Genomic DNA, 11,534 nt, shown 5'->3' with positions numbered 1-11,534 from the left:
ACATAAACATGACAAAATCTCTTCCATCTTAAAAATAATTCCGTCTGCCCGAGTACCCCGTTGGCAGACTCTTCCTCTCCTTTAGAGCCAAGCTCCTGGTAAGAGAAGCCAGCGTACTCTTGACTTCCCAATCTCCCACGACATTCTGCTTCGGCTTACATGCTGCAGCTGCGCTCTCCGAGTCAGAATGACCTCCTAACTGCTGTACCCGGTACATACATTTTGGCCCCTGCTTCACAAGCAAGAATAGCATAGTGGTTTAAGAACATCAATTTTGCAGTCGCTCTCAGGATTCACAATCTTGGTTCTGCCACTTACCTTAGGTAAGTTATTTCATTTCTCTGTTTTCTCATCCACAAAGCATGATTAATTAAAATACCTATATCACAGATTTGACTTGAAGAACTAATATATAAAAAATACTTAGAGCACTGCCTGACCTATGATAAATGCCTTATAACTGCGATCGTCATTATTTTCTTGGGTCTCTTTTTATGGCACTTGATATTGTTAATAATAGCCTTCTTGAAATTCTCGATCTTTTTGGCTTCTGTAATATAATTCTCTTGAAGTTTTTATCCTTCTCTGTCTTTTAAAGTTTTTCCATCATCTGACCCTCAAGTACTGATATGCTCCCACAGTTCTTCTGGGTTCTCTTCTCTTATTTGACACACTGTCCTTGGGAAATTTCATTCACTCCCATAGCCCCAAGTGCCCACTATACTCTTATAATGACCACTTCTCCATCTCTCTCATCTCTCTCTCTCTCTCTCTCTCTCTCTCTCCCTCCCTCCATCTGTCTGTCATTTCATGCAACAAGTATTCATTCCATGCCCGGCATCAGGCCAAGCACTCTGGCCCAGATTCCTGCCAGACTCCAGATCCACATAACCAGTTTGACTTCTCCCCCTCTGTCTCAAAGGCACCTCAAACTTAAGATGTTCAGAACTAAACATACACTCCCTAATCCTCCAAACATGGCCCTCATCCTATACTCCCTAACCAGGAGGTAAGCATTATCATTCACCAGGGTACCTAATCCAGGATCCTAAGAGTCAAACCTGAGCTCTCCATCATTATTCTCCCTGATTCTATCCTTTGCTAAATTCTTCCTCTTAAATATTGCAATCTGTTGTTCGGTGGCTGTGTCAGCTCTGGAATCAAATCGCAGCTATACTTTTTGCCAACTGCATAACATTAAACATGAGTTATTTCACCTTTATAGACCAAATTTTGTAGAATTTTTCTCCTTTGTAAAATGAAGATGGAACCTACTTCAGTGATGTGGCGACTATTAAATGAAACAATCCATGTACAGTACACAGCATTGTGCCTACTATACAGAAAGTAGTCAATAAATAAAAATTATTTCACTAACATCATCCCTATTGATGTTGTATTCGTTCAAGTCTCTGTCCTTTCTTGGCTAACATCCTAACTGGTCAGCAACGGCATTCTAACTGGTCTCTTCGTGTCTTATCTCGTACCCCAAAATCTGACCTAAAACACATTAGCATAAAATAGAACTATGCAGTGAACTATGAAGTGAGCAGTTCATAGTCTCTTAGTTGATCACATGTGGAGGAGAAAGGTACCCCCAAGTTGGATCTACCTGAAAATTAGTATTAGGTCAATGGTAAAGATAGACCTGTAATCAACTTTCAGACACAAATCACATTTGCAAAATATTGGCAAACTTCCTCCACAGCAAATACTATTCATATCCATTAAGCTTAGCCTAACTGAAGCAAGTGGTTAAGGTCATTTTATTACAAAACTCTAGTTCCCGATTCTTAGTTGATTGGCTAAAATATAATGGACATTAATGTCAACAACTCTCTTCCAAACCAAAAAAAGTCCACTAAAAAGAGGTGGTAGTGCAGAATTTTAATAAGCATTTTTTAAAGTCTGAATTGTCAACAAACTAAAGAACTGTGGGGCCTGAATGGGATATAGCATGAAAAGAAAATTTAGTTGAAATTTATTGTTTTAACCTATGAATTCAGCCATAAAAGGTCTGGGCAATGTTAAATTATATTGGTAAAATAGTAACCATTTGATGTATTATGAAAAACTTGTTAAAGAACAAAATTACACCACTGAATCCTGTGTCCCAGTTCTAAAGTGAGAGAAACTATACAGCGGGAGTTGAGAGAATTCCTCTTAGCCTGATAGGCTGGAACAGGCTAATGTCATTTGTATCCAAAAATGCTGATCTTTTAGATGCTAGCCTACCTCTTATTGTCTACTGCCAATAACATTTTGTCTTGTCTTGATTAAAATATAATCAGCCTGCCCATCTGTATCACTCAAACTAGAAAAATACTCCCCAAGAGAGGTAGTGCTTAGTTAGTTCAGCAAAGCCAAAGAATTAACCTGAAAATGTACAAGTAACTAGTAAAAATGTAATCAACCTTTATACCACATCCTAAAAATAAATAAATAATTGCATGAAACAGCATTTTCTCTATTATTTATTTAACCACATTTTTAGTCAAACACACACACACACACACACACACACACTTAATATTGTTCACTCTTTAAACCAAAAAAGGCCATGTTACTCTCTTGACTATCAACTCAAAAAAGCCAGAGGAAAGAAATATTCAGAACATCATATTTTTCATGTTCAATCAGCTTTGCTTTGAAAAGATTCTTCAGCATACCAACCCTTATGGAATAACTAATGTCTTCATTACTGCTTTCTTTGGAAGTAATTTCCTCTGTCATATAATCCCATCTTGAGCTATGTTATTAAAAAGTTATAAAAGATAGAGATATGAAGATGAAGATTAGTTCCTTCACAGATGAAACCACCAAATTAATGAGGCAGCATTATTCATACTGAGACAAAAGGAAATGTACAACTTTCACTGCTATTATACTAAAAATAAAAAAATGTTGAAAGGCACAGTTCCAAATCATTGCACAACAAATCCTGGTCACAAATTCATGTCGTCGTGTATTCATGAATTTGGAGACTTGGGAAAGGAACGCGTTCAGAGATTTTTTTTTTTAATGGCTAAAGACTAGAGACAATTCTAAAAAGAAAAGTATTTTTCAAATTCTATCTCCATCCAAAATACAAAAATATTATTGCAAAATAATATTTGTTAGTAAACAATGTATTAAATTATTTCTAAAATAGTTGGAGCATAAATTTATAACTCCCTTAGCTCTGTCTAGTTAAACAGTGCACAGATCTAAAGATGTGTATATATTTATTTTTTGTGGCAATCAGGCTTTTAGTACATACAGAAAAAAAACTTATATTTAACTCAAAATAAATTTTAACAATAAACACGACTAATAATATATTTAACTTTTAACCCAACAAAGGCAGTTCCCTTAGGTGACAACAGAAAAAAAATAGCGAGCATCGTGTGATAAAAGAAATATGCATGAATCCATTCCTGTTGCCTCTATAGAATTTGATAAGATTAACAATTCCCTACAATGCCAATTAAAACTGCCAACGAACCTTTGTAAAAGATTGCATGAATCATTTTGAACCTTTCAATTCTGGTCTATACTCTTCAGAAAATCTTCAGCAATAATCAACATTTTCATCTTACTGAGAAAAAAAACTTTGCAAGAAGCAGTAGTTTATCTTTCATTTGATATATCGAGTGTTTTTCAAGTGTATACCCAATCTCTGGAGATAAATTAAATGACATGTTCTCAAGAACAGCCTCTCAGTCTTATTTTCAAACCAAAGACGACTATGCTGCTAATATATTGCTGTTTTGACAGATGACTATGAAAACATATTACTCCATTTAGTTAAACATGCTATAGTCACCACAGGGATCTAACTTCTCTGTATCTTTCGCCAATATTCATTTCTTAACATAAACTTTGCTTTCCTTCACATTCTGTGCAATACGTGTTTGAGAATAAACATCCAGTTTTCAATACCGTCATTAACGCCCCTACCTTACAATATCCTACGAGGGCAGAGTAGTGTAGTAGAAATTAGATGAACTTTGAAATAAGACACATCTCAGTTAGAATCCCAAGGTCACTAACTAGGTATATGACCTTGGGAAAATCACCTGTTTCATTATCTGTAAAATAGGAACAATTATACTTGATTTGCAAATTTGTTGTAAAAATTAGATGTAGTACATATAGACACACTCCCCTCCCTTAACAAATGATAAAAACAAAGACCTACCAAAACAGTAAGTTCTTTCTTTCTTTTTGATCTCTATCTTTCCTTACAGCAAGGTAATGGTTTGTATTACTATTTTAATAATGCTATCGAGCCTCCATGGACTATTTTAATCTCACTCCCTGCTCTCCATAGTTATCATTGATCTGTTTCTCACTTCTGGTGCTTTCACTCCCACCCAGGTGGTCCAATGAGAACTGGAATCAGCTCCAGAATTTCTACTTAGAAGGTACTTAGAGCAACAATCTGCTAAGAAGAAGACAGAAAAATTGTCTTAAAACTGAATTAGCACAACAAGGACACTGTTTTGGTTCCAGTGTAAACAGAGAAACTTTTGTGCTAAAGTTATTTTTTTATTTATGCTGTATATTTTGGGGTTGCTATTCAGGAGGCTGATGGAGATATACAGAACCTTAACAATCCCCCTTTTCCCATCATGTCCAGCCATTGTTTAGCCCATCATCAAACATTATCCTCCATGATCCTTTTCAAAATTTCATTTTTCAATCACATTAGTATCCATACCCAAAACACTCTTTCTTTCTCATGATCTATTTCTTCTTTCTTATGTACCTTAACAGGTATTGACATTTATAAACTCTTCATTCCCCATCATCTGATTTTAACCAAAATTTCGGTTTTCTTGACTCAAGAGAGCTGCAATATACTGGTTAATGATGGAGCCAGACTGCTTGTGTTCCAGCACAGGACAAGTTCCTCATCCCCTCTGTACCCTTCAGCTGCCTCATCTATAAAATGGAGATAACAGTGTAGTCTACCTTACAGGATTGTTGCAAGGAGTAAATGAGTTAATAACCATAAAAGTTTGGCTTAAAGTTAATGATATATCAAGTTTAACTAATTATCACTAAGTTAAAATGGCACCATTGTATATATATATACAACAGTCATATAACACTTATCTAAAAGCAATTGCCTCATAATCAGCTCCTCTAGATATATGGTAATTGGACCCACTGAGTGGTGCCCAAAATCCACTTTTATTCCATTTATATCTGTAGCAGAGTGTTATTTTTTCATACATTGTACATATATTTATTGAGTAAGTACTATGTTCCAGACACTGTGCTGGGAGCTGAGAACATAATAGTGAATAAAAACAGATATTGCCTCTCCCCTAGTGATAGTTACAAACAGTTGGGGAGAGCACATCAATCCAATAACCGTAAAACAAATGGAAAACATTAACTATGAAAAATGCTACAAGGTGAGATATATGATGCCCTAAGAAGGCCAATTTGCCAAAAATCAATTTACACAAAGCCAATTTGCCAAAAGTCAATTTTCCACATGACTGATTCTCTGAATTCCCTAACAGACAATTCATTGAAAGCCAGTTTGCCAGCAGCCAATTTCTAGAAAATCCATTTGACGAAAGTAGTCTGCCAAATTATCATTTCATCAAATGACCAATTCACTATGTTCTTGAGGAATTTTTGGAGTCTTCATTTCACAGAAGTTTTGATACAATCCTTTCATGACAGCTCTTTAACCCCAAATTTGACTGTCTCTCTAGGCTGTATGTCAATTTCACGTTTTCACGTTTCAGATGCCAAGCCCTTCCCCGATGCCCAATGGTGCAGTACTGCAATGTAAGTAAAGGGTGGGCTTCTTAAGTGGTGTTTACTGTCTTCAGTCTTAAGTCTCTGTCTGTCTCTGCTTCTTCCAGAAAGATAGCTGAAAAGAACTATCCTAGACCAGAGTGATGAACTATCCTAGACCAGAGTGATGAAAAACCAATTCTACAAATTGGTTTTTGCCAAATTTATTTTTAGCAAATTGGTCATTCATAGAATTGAGTCTAAGTTAACTGTTTCTGAGCAAAATTATCTAGAATTCATGCTTTTGACTGAGGAATTTGGTCTCGTCAGACCAGTGAGAGTAGCCTTCATTGAGGAAAAAAATAACTAAACTGAGGTCAGAAGGATAAATTTTAAAAAACCAAGAAAAATGGGGAGGAAACAAAGAGAACAGCATATGCAAAAACTATTCAGAAAGAGGAAACGCCAAAATGACAAGAGCATGCAAAACAGCCAGTGTGGCTGGAGTACAGAGAACATGGGGGAACATAGTGTGAACTGAGGCTGGAAATAAAATTGGAACTTAGACCATGTTGTGTCTCACCATCCTGAAAACTTCTGTTCTTATTTTAAGAATGAAGATACTTAGTATATTTTATGTAGAGGAATGGCATGATCAGATTTGCATTTTGAAAGATCACTTTGCAAGTGGTGTGGAGACCAGATTTTAAGAATGTGCTGATATAGGCTGTTTCCTCACCTGGAAACGTATTATTGCATTAGATCAGGAGAGTGAAGGTAGTACTTAGATTAGGGTTGGGGGGAAAAGTGGAGTGAAGCAAATTACTTATAGAGTTATTTAGGAGGTAGGAACAACAAAATTTGATATGGGTTATTGAATATGGGGCTGAAGAAGAAGAAAGTGTCTTAGACAACTCCAAGGCTTCTAGTTTGTATAATTAAATAGTGGTGCCATTCTCATCGGGGGGAAACTAGAAAATCAGGTTTGTATAACATTCTCTTTCAATGTATTGCTATGTATTTGTGTATTTTATATATTTATTGGAATATCTTTCAAATTTTAAGTTATTAAGAAATTAAACCTGAATTCGTTGGAAGATATTTATGCAATTTAGTGCCTCATATAGGAAGATAGTCAATAAACCATAATATTTCTGATACAGGCTCCATTATTTTCTAGCTGGTTGACTTTATACAACTAACTTAACCTCTCTGTGCCCCATTCTCTTCTATCTTAAGATAGAAATAATACTATGCCTGCCTGGAAAAAAACCAGCTAGTAGTATTCCTGCAATCTATTCTCTCCCTTTAGTAAAGGGAGGCCCCCAGGAAAGAAAGAAGATGACCTAGTTAAACCTCCTTATAAAAATGATAATGATGAACCTCCTGGGAAACTTGGAGCAAAGTTAATTATGCCAAAGCATCCTTTCACCAAATGATGCTAGTGAGAGAGTCCTAGTTATAGAGTGAATTGTGTCCCCTAAAATTCACATGTTGAAGACCTAACCCCCAATGTCTGGAGATAGGGCCTATAATGAGGTAATTAAGGTTAGGTGAGGTTATAACGGTGGGACCTAAATCTCATGGGACTGTTGTCCTTATAAGAAGAGGAAGAGACACAAGAGAGATCTCTCTTTTTTTCTGCATATGCACAAAGGAAAGGCCATGTGGGGACTCAGGGAGAAGGACTACCATCTACAAGCGAGGAGGAGTGACCTCATCAGAAACCAACCCTGACTGCACCTTGATCTTGGAATTCTAGCCCCAAGAACTAAGAAAATTAATTCCTGTTGTTTAAGCCACCCAGTTCATGGTGTCTTGTTATGGCAGTTCTATTAGACTAATACAGTCTCTACCTATGAAAAAACTTTAGTATGATAAATTTTTATTTCTTAGAGTAGATAAATCTGGAACCTAAAGATTTATGGGCCATGGTACTGGAAAATGTTGTATAAACTAGTAACTATCTGAGTATAAAATAGAAATGTGTCATTACTTTAAAAGCTCTCTTTTATATAAGTAATATAGCAACTGACATTACTTATTTAGAGGCTTCATGTGTTAATCAGTGCCAGAATAAATCTTGATGCAGCAAGAAAGGACACGGGTGTCTCAGACCTCCCCCTGCTAACCCTGCGCCTCATTATTAGTTATAATGAATATTAAATGAATAAATGAATAAAGCCTGATGCAGGGTAGACCTGTGATTGTTATGGGACTGGTTTGATACTGTGGTCTTTTGTGTTAAGATTACTACCTCAGAGGATTGTGGTAATGATTAAATAAATCAATGCTTGTGCAAATGCAGTGCCAAATTCATAACAAACATTCATTGAGTATCGCTGTTATTAATATGTTATAATATATTATTATAATCCCAAGAAATATAAGAGCTCTCATTTATAGAATGAATAGTAGGTGCCAGGCACTTAAACTAAGTGCTTTCCAGGGATTATCTCATTTAATCATCCAAAAAGCCCTATGTTCTACATTTATTACCATCATATAAGAATCCTGAAGCCTAGAGATTAATTTTTCCAAGGTCATATAGCTAGTTAATTGTGGCACTGGGTTTTAAACCCAGGCAGGCTAACTCTCCAGTTGGGCTCTTGTTCCTTATTCCAAATAACACTGCCTTCCTACACTAATCTGCCTCTGAAAACCCATTGGAATGTCCATCCAGGTGCTATTTAAGTGTGATAAAAGTATAATTTATTAACTAGCATGAAAATGGCCTTAAAATGTTAATGCAATTTCTAAATATATGTGACTTCCACCCAGGGAGTTACTTATGTCAGGAAAAGTAAAACTAGAGAAAACTATCATTTGTACTCCATTTCTCAAAATGTAATCACCCTTTGATATTCCACTGAGCATAACGCCCAAAAGAGGAACATGGGCTGGTCAATTCTGAAACAATAAGATAACACTGGAGTTTTAGGAAAATTAGCATGAGGTTTGTTTTATTTCTCTTGTGCTCACAGATAATGCAAGCTATTTCATGTCCTCACTGCTTTCTTATAAACAATAGAAATAAGCAAAGAAAAGGAAGAGATATGTAAACTCTATCAATTTTGATAACAGCAATAATTAGATCAACATATATGACTAAAATATTATTTTGGAGGATAAGAATATTGATTTGATTTGCAATTATATTTAGAAATTGCATAAGCATTCCACAGCCTTATTACATAAATAATAATTATAAACTATAGGCACTTAATTTAGTCTTATCCCATTTTATTCATTAAAGACATTCATTTTTATAAAATCTGTACAGGTTAGATATTAAAGCCTGTACATTTCCATGGATTTTTTATAATCCACACAATACTGAGAATAAATGATTAAATAACAGTGTCTCTGGCACTGACGCATATAAGCAGAAGGAGATTATCTAATAATGTTAGCCAGGAAGCATAACGGGGGCCATGTTTCTGCCCATTGTGGTTCTGTTTTCAGTCTGGATATCAAACAGGAAGCAATTTTTCCTGCCTAAGGGAGAAGTTCATAGCCTTTGCCATTGCAGAAAACAGGGCATGGCAAAAAAAACAAGGTGCACAGCAACCACATGAGACAAAAGACCATATTTGAAGTAAGCCCTAAGAAATACAGACACATAGGTAAAGAAATATCTGCAAATCATAATAAGGACTTTGATACAAAAATGCCACCATGGCAGATTTGAATGGAACCATCCAAAGGAAGATTAGGAGGACCTGGAAGAAAATAAATCTAGACTGGACCAGAACAGAGAAGACTACTTATTAAGGAGGAAATGAAAATTCACAGCAGTATCGCATTTGTAAGGAATTGATAATTAATTTTATATACATATACACAAGTCAACTGCACATGAAAATGCCTATTTGTTTTTAGAAAGCCTTTGTGAAGAACTTATTTCTCTAAGTATTGTTAGATACCAGAACTGAAAGGACCCAGATGGGAGAGGCAATCTGCCATGGGCAGTTAGCAATTTGCACATTCCTACAGAGTGCGCCAAGCATACAAATGTCTGACCATGGTTTGCCCAGGCCATTACAAAGGTTGTGTTTACAGGAAGCAATCTTGAGAGACAGAGTAATGCACTCCTCCCACACAAAGAGCAAGCTAACTGCTTGCTATAAAAACAGTGGATTCCCAGGTTCAGTGTTCCTGTCTTATAACTGACTGCATGTTCAGGCTCACAACTAGGCCCTCTGTGTCCCCCATGTGCATGAGGGGCAAGGGAACCGAAACAAGCGAATGGATGCTCATACATAGATGAAACAGTAATAGGCTAGCTTATTAGCTTGCCAGCATGGTAAAATCAAATCCGAGAATCAACAGACCCTGCTCGATGCTATAATAAAGATTCCAGGGCCCGGAATAGGTGAATGAGGTAAATAACATCTTTCATAATGTGTTTGGTTTTTTTAATGGTTTTTTTTAGAGCAATTTTAGGTTACACAAAAATTCCCTAGAAAGTTTAAGGGTTTTTCATACTCCCCCATCCCCAACTGTCCCTGTTATTAACAACTTGTATTTATGTGGTACATTTATTAAAACTGATGAACCAATATCGATACGTTATAAAGTCCATAGTTTACGTTAGGGTTTACTCTTTGCAGTTGTATATTCTATGGGTTTAACAAATACATCAAGTCACATGTCCCATCATTAGAGTATCTCATAGAATAGTTTCACTGCCACAAAAATCCCCTATGCTCTACTTATTCATCCCTCCCCTCCTCCTAACCACTAACTGTAAAAGAGAGGAAGGAAATCATCGTGTGCCATTGTGTGTTATACCTTGATTACACTAGATTAGTTAATCCATGTAACATCCCTAGGAACAAAGTAAGTACTGTCCTCATTTTGCAGATGAGGAAGCTGAGGTCCAAGTATTTAACTTACCCAAGGCCACAACATAAAAGAGGGGATACAGTCAATCCACTTAGATCTGTTTTGAAAAACAGTAATTTTTCTTCTTCATTAATCTGCAACTGAAAGTAAAAAGGTAGATGACATTAAAAAAACAGAAAAATAAGCTGGTCTGCTTTATTCCTAATACTCCAGTTCTTTGTTTACCACCACCAGTATCCTCTTTTTAGAGCTAGGAGGGACACTTCAAATAAACACTCTGGCTTGCTCTTTCCATGAGAATACTGTATAACGAAAGCTGACTCAAGAACCATCTTCCTGAAATACAAATACTTTCCACTACACTGAAGCCTGCAACAGACTGTCACGACTTATTTTATCTAAGAAATAAGCTCCCTGTTGATACATGCTTGAGAAAGACTATGTACAAAGCCTCCAAACTAAAGCAACAAAATATTATTTGAAATATTTAATTACCTACACATTGTAATGTCCACATCATCTTAAGACTCTTCAACATATATATTATACATATAATATGTATGCTATCACAACATTAAAGACTTCATCTAAATAACTAGAGAAGTTTATTGCCACCAGAATCATTATTTTATTTCTGTAAAACATTCCAAAACTAATAGGATAATTTCTAGAAAATTTTTAAGAAAATACGACTTAAGCCAAGCATTGGGCTATGTACCTTGAACTTTTTATTTAATTTACTCATATAACAAACCTATGAGCTTTATAGAGTCTAATTTTTCCTCTCTATAATTTGTCATGTTGTAGTGTGTCTTGCATACTAATTGTGATATGGCAGAAACTTTCAAAAGCACCCTAACAGTAAATGATAAAGTTCTCATTCCTGACTTCCAGCTAAATCTTCAAAACCTGTACACATACATGAACTTTGCACGATTATCCATTCC

At 35.8% G+C, this 11,534-nt stretch overlaps 1 long non-coding RNA gene across 1 annotated transcript in view; it reads right to left on the bottom strand.

Annotated features, from left to right (window-relative positions):
- Positions 1-11,534, bottom strand: part of LOC111728800 — a 102,224-nt gene that overhangs the window by 76,933 nt on the left and 13,757 nt on the right. The window contains exon 2 of the long non-coding RNA XR_002775961.1: positions 10,639-10,727. This is a non-coding gene — a long non-coding RNA (uncharacterized LOC111728800). The remainder of the gene's footprint in view (positions 1-10,638; positions 10,728-11,534) is intronic.

Source organism: Pteropus vampyrus, unplaced genomic scaffold (genome assembly GCF_000151845.1).
Source record: "Pteropus vampyrus isolate Shadow unplaced genomic scaffold, Pvam_2.0 Scaffold229, whole genome shotgun sequence".
NCBI classification, from domain to species: Eukaryota; Metazoa; Chordata; class Mammalia; order Chiroptera; family Pteropodidae; genus Pteropus; species Pteropus vampyrus.
This window is presented reverse-complemented; position numbering and strand designations above follow the sequence as displayed.